Raw genomic sequence first — 6,000 nt, forward strand, 5'->3', positions numbered from 1 at the left:
GTCAGCAAATTATTACTCCCACATCAGCTGGAGCATGGTGAAAGAAAAAAAAAAAACTCTATGCCTGGGGCGGGGCAGGAAATTCTGGTCAAGACCATTAGAGGTATCCTACCTCTGGGACACCATCACTCAGAAAGACCTACCCACAAGATTCAGACAAACAGAGCCTGCCTAAGACTAAGGCTGAACCAGGACAACAGAGAACCACCCTGCTCCCTCCCAGTGGGTTTGCAAGTACCCAGGAACAAGCAAAGGTAGTCTACCACTGAGGCTGGGGTAGACTGCACCGAGGCACAGGTGTGCAAAGAAGACTGAAAGCTGAGGGTAAAGCATAACAGTGAAAAGAAGCCTCCCTCCAGCAAACCAACCGTCAGTGCAAGGAAACATCAGAGGAATTTGAAGCCATGAGTGTACCTATGGTAACCACAGCAACAACAAAACCCAAACACAACGTCTCCTGACCAATTGACTCAAATTCCCAAAGTAACAGCCTAGCAAAAGAGGCGTACCCATTTCCCAGAATAAATATTATATACGTCAGTCTCTATTGTTCTATATACAATGTCTGGCTACCAATAACAAATTACAAGCATCACAGAAAAGCAAGAAAAACAACCCACTATCAAAAGGCAAAGTAATCAATAGGACCACCTATTGGTGGGTCACCTCTAAGAGTGCTTAGAGGTGACCCGGATATTAGAAACATCAAACAGAATTTAAAATAACTATGATTAATACATTAAAGGCTCTAATGAAAAAGTTAGATGGCATGCAGGAACAAATGTGGAATTTCAGCAGAGATATGAAAACCATGAGAGTCTAAATGGAAAAAAGTGAAAAAAATGGAACAGAGCATCTAAGAGCTGTGGGGCAATATCAAATGGTCTGAAGTAAATAATTAAAAAATACATTTTTGGGGCCGGCCCGGTGGCGCACTGGATAGTGCGCCGCTTGGGAAGCGCGGCGGCGCTCCCGCCCGAGGGGTCGGATCCCACATGCAGACAGGTTCCCGCCCACTGGCTGAGCGAGGCGCGGGAGCAACACCGAGGGTTGCGATCCCGTTGCCGGTCCCCGGTCCGGTACGGGGGCAACACTGAGGGTTGCGATCCGTTGCCGGACACGGAAAAAGACAAAAGACAAAAAAAAAATACATTTTTGCTTTTTATTTTTAGGACCCAGCTGATGGGACAGACATTGCTTATTTTTAATTGCTTTAAAATATAATTGACTGCCTAAAGCAAAAATAGTAAGCACTGTATTATGGGTTTCGACATATGTAAAAGTAAAATATCTGACTGCGATAGCACAAAGGATAGGAAGGAAGAACTGGGAATATACTGTAAGGTTCTTATATTACATGTGAAAAGACATAATATTATTTAAAGGTGGACTGTGATTAATTAAAGATTTACATTGTAAAACTAGGGAAACCACCAAAAAAATTCGAAGAAGATGTTGGGCTGGCTAGTTAGCTCAGGTGGTTAGAGCACAGCGTTATAGCACCAAGGTCAAAGGTTTGGATCCTCCTACCCTCCAGCCACCAAAAAAAAAAAAAAAAGACATACATAAAAGAAAAGTTTTAAATAAGCCATCAGTGGAGAAAAACAGAATCATAAAAATTACTCAATCCAAAAGTATGCCGAAAAAAAAAGAAAAAAGGGAGGCTGGCTGGTTAGAACATGCTTCTCCTAACACCAAGGTCAAGGGTTCAGATCCCCTTAAAGACTAGCTGCCAAAAAAAAAAAAACGCAAAGGAAAAAGGAACAAAGAACAAAAGAACATATGGAACAAATAGGAAAAAACTAACAAGATGGCAAATTGTTTACATTATTTTTTTTTTATTATTTATTTTTTTATTTTTTTAAAGATGACCGGTAAGGGGATCCTAACCCTTGACTTGGTGTTGTCAGAACCACGCCCAGCCAGTGAGCGAACCGGCCATCCCTATATGGGATCCGAACCCAGGGCCTTGGTGTTATCAGCACCGCACTCTCCCGTGCGAGCCACTGGGCCGGCCCTCAAATTGTTTACATTAAACATAAATAATCTAAACACACCAATTAGAAGACAGATACTGTCAAATTAGTTAAAAAAAAAAAAAAGCAAAACCCACTATGCAGTCCACAAGTGATCCACTTTAAATATAAAGACATAAATAAGTTATGGTAAAAGGACAGAAAAAGCTAAACCACGTAAACAACCAAAAGAAAGCAGGTGTAGCTGTACTAACATCAGACATTTTCTGTCACAGTACTTGTTCTTCAGTTAACAGTCGATAGAGAAAAAAATAGTAATGACAAAAAGCTATGATCACTAGAGTAATGGTTTTGAATTAATTTGCATTCAATTAGTCACAATGGTATCTACATACATTCCAAAAAAAGCAGTCCATACCCGTGTGATACGCACTGTCTATTCTGTCCCCAGAGTAGATCTGTAGACCCTCTGCAACAATGGGGATGAAAATTTCTGATTCAAGGGGCCCATTAAGTCATTACCCAAGCAAGGTAGCCTAGTAGTCTGAGAAACTATCTTTTTGCTTTCAACTTTATCCAATTGATAAAAGAAATTGGTATGTGAAAATCATACATTTTCCAATAACACAGTGAAATCTCTAAAATCACTGATGAAAACAATATACATTAAATCATGCAATGTATCCTATGAGGTCCTGACTTGAAAAACTAGTGTTAAACCCTGCTTGTAAAGACACAATGCAGCTTTCTAATGGGTTTTCATCCTATTTTCCAGGTTCCTGCTGCAGATAATAAAGGAATTTACCAGACCACTAAAATTTCCTAATGAAAATTTAACCATGAAATAAGATTTAAAAAACAAAGAACAAAAAAAGAAAATTTAACCATGCAATTTTAGAGAAAATGGATCTGTCAAAGTTCAATCACAAAGCAAGTTTTACAAACTAGATTTAGAAACTCTTTTATAATTGATGACTAGAAAAAAAAATACTATTGTGAAGTACATCAAAATCTTCACTGTAATGAAAACACAGACGACTTATTCTTTTTAATACTTCTCTGAGTTTTATATATTTTCCATAATGAGTATACATTAGTTTTTTTATTTTTTATTTTTATTTATTTATTTATTTTTTTTAAAGATGACTGGTAAGGGGATCATAACCCTTGACTTGGTGTTATCAGCACCACACTCTCCCAAGTTAGCCACAGGCCGGCCTTAAATTAGTTTTTTTAAAGGCTTAAACTTAAAAAATACATTTATTCTACTCCTTTGTATCCAATAATGCAAATTATGTGACCCTTTTTGCTTGTCTTTTTGCGTAAAGGAAACTCAAGACCAAATTCAGCTCGAATCATAGTAGATAAGACACTCTTACTTCAATTGTATTTGCTAACTAGTTTTTTCCATAACTTTGGTTTCTATTTCTTTTTTTTCAAATTAAAAATTTTTTATTTTTGCTTTTCTTTGCAATTATTTTTAATTATAGACCACAACTACTCTTTAGAAGATATAAATAAGTATATAATGTATTTATATAATAAATTACAACATTACATAACATGTAATACTGAAAAAAGACTAAAGCCATTCTCTTTGCTAGTATGGTATTCGTATTGTACACAAATAACTAAAACTATAAATCACAAAGGTAAAAGAAAGCTAATAGAGAACAGAAGAACAATATTCACCTGTCAAGAAATAAGCGAACATCATACTTTCATAAGCCACCTCATCATAATCGGGTCAGGTACTGAGAAAAAAAATGAAGTCTCCACAGCAAAGCCTAATTCCACTTGTCTGCTGTGGCCATTTAATCTCTGCAACAAAGAGTAAGAGATAACTTACCAAAAATGAACTTAGTGGTGCTTATAACACCAAGGCCCAGGGTTCAATCCCTATACCAGCCAGTCACCCCAAAAATAAAAATAAATTAAAAAATAAAATGAATCCAGTAAGCAGCAGGCCGCTAATTCTCTTTGTAAAATCTTAATTTTACATGTCTGCCAGGGGCATCTGTCAATTATTGAGAAGTTCCATCACACCCATGGGGCAGGGGGCAGGGTAGGGAGGGGTGTATAACTGAAGCAACCAGGCCAAATTTGTCAGAGAATTAGCCTTGTCATCTCAAGTCATGCACGTCTAGACAGCTGCTGGTCCAGAGTCCCAGGTCCCATGAGCACTGTTTTCATAACTTTTGTAGAAACGTATCCACATCCTAGAGACTACATCAGGAAGCACAGAGGTCACGAAATTTCCTCTACCAAGAAGTTCCAGGGAGATCAGTCACATAACTGGTATACACTTTTGGTCTGTAATGAAAACATGTCCATAGCCAGGCAGGGAAGGAGGAAGAGGCGAGGAAGATAGGAGAAAATCAGGCTTGTGGTTTTCCACATATTTGCCAGGAAAGGCAAATCAAATTTAACAACTTGATGAGGTCTGGGAGCAAAGCTGGGAAGCAAAAGCCATCAGTGCACAACCACAGTGAGACCTTAGTAATGTAGGCAGCCTGGGCAGTTTCCTAAAGGGCCTCACAGCATGCAAAAGGAGGTGAAAGAGATCTCAGGAAGTAGTCACAGGCTTTCAAGTCTGCTCCTCCTAGATTTTCAAATCTCTCAGCTCTCAGAGATAAGGCCCCAGAGGGCTAAGCATTCTGCTAGGGCGGTGCCAGATTAGCTGGTCCCGGACATTTCCTCCATCAAAGGAAGAGAGTGAATTCTTTTTAACTGTGTCACCAAGCACATAGCCCAGGGCACTTTTGAGTACAAGAGGTACTCAAAAGCATCTGCCCAATTAAATGCTGATTCTTATTTATTCTGACCATTGCACAACATAGTGATCAAACTATCTGCTTAGTGCTCAGTGAAGAATTTCCAGGAAGGTTCACAACTATCTCCTGACATGTATGGCATGAGATGACCAAACCAGATGTTAGGATATGAAGACCCTCAAAAGAGCCATAATAACCAGCAGCACACCTCTTCCCTGCTCCAACACCCAGCTCCACCAGTCCTGCCACTAGACAACATCCTGTAGCAGCCCCAGGAGCTCCTTTCCCGCCTTCCCAGCCCCAGTCCCACATCGTGGTTCTCTGCTTCTGCTTTCTCACGCTCATCACATGGCAGGCTCTCCTTACCATCCGAGTCCCTGACCAGGAGCATCTCTCACAGGCTCTGCTACTGGCAGTCTCACATTCAAGGCCACTCTCGCTCACAGTCCCTCTAACACACATTCTCCCTCACACTCTTGGTCGTCTCTCTCATGCTCAGTCTCAGCCTCACGCGCAGGGTCTCGCACGCTCAGTCTCAGCCTCACGCGCAGGGTCTCGCACGCGCAGTCTCGGCCTCACACGCAGGGTCTCACACGCGCAGTCTCAGCCTCACACGCAGGGTCTCGCACGCACAGAGGCACCCTCACACGCAGGGTCTCGCACGCTCAGTCTCAGCCTCACGCGCAGGGTCTCGCACGCGCAGTCTCAGCCTCAACACGCTCAGTCACGGCCTCACGCGCAGGGTCTCGCACGCTCTGTCTCGGCCTCAAACGCAGGGTCTCACACGCTCTGTCTCAGCCTCACGCGCAGGGTCTCGCACGCTCTGTCTCGGCCTCAAACGCAGGGTCTCACACGCTCTGTCTCAGCCTCACGCGCAGGGTCTCGCACGCTCTGTCTCGGCCTCAAACGCAGGGTCTCACACGCTCTGTCTCAGCCTCACGCGCAGGGTCTCACACGCTCAGTCTCAGCCTCACGCGCAGGGTCTCGCACGCTCTGTCTCGGCCTCAAACGCAGGGTCTCACACGCTCTGTCTCAGCCTCACGCGCAGGGTCTCGCACGCTCTGTCTCGGCCTCAAACGCAGGGTCTCACACGCTCTGTCTCAGCCTCACGCGCAGGGTCTCGCACGCTCTGTCTCGGCCTCAAACGCAGGGTCTCACACGCTCTGTCTCAGCCTCACGCGCAGGGTCTCGCACGCTCTGTCTCGGCCTCAAACGCAGGGTCTCACACGCTCTGTCTCAGCCTCACGCGC

The 6,000-nt window shown here is 43.0% G+C and overlaps 1 protein-coding gene across 1 annotated transcript in view; it reads right to left on the reverse strand.

Annotated features, from left to right (window-relative positions):
- The window catches only part of SLC7A6 (solute carrier family 7 (amino acid transporter light chain, y+L system), member 6), a 32,036-nt gene extending 28,237 nt beyond the window's left edge, over positions 1-3,799 (reverse strand). Inside the window, exon 1 of the mRNA XM_008567137.1 lies at positions 3,669-3,799. The gene's annotated coding sequence lies outside the window, so the exon portion shown is untranslated. The remainder of the gene's footprint in view (positions 1-3,668) is intronic.
- Between the last annotated feature and the right edge of the window lie 2,201 nt (positions 3,800-6,000).

Source organism: Galeopterus variegatus, unplaced genomic scaffold, assembly GCF_000696425.1.
Source record: "Galeopterus variegatus unplaced genomic scaffold, G_variegatus-3.0.2 Scaffold18, whole genome shotgun sequence".
Classification (NCBI taxonomy): domain Eukaryota; kingdom Metazoa; phylum Chordata; class Mammalia; order Dermoptera; family Cynocephalidae; genus Galeopterus; species Galeopterus variegatus.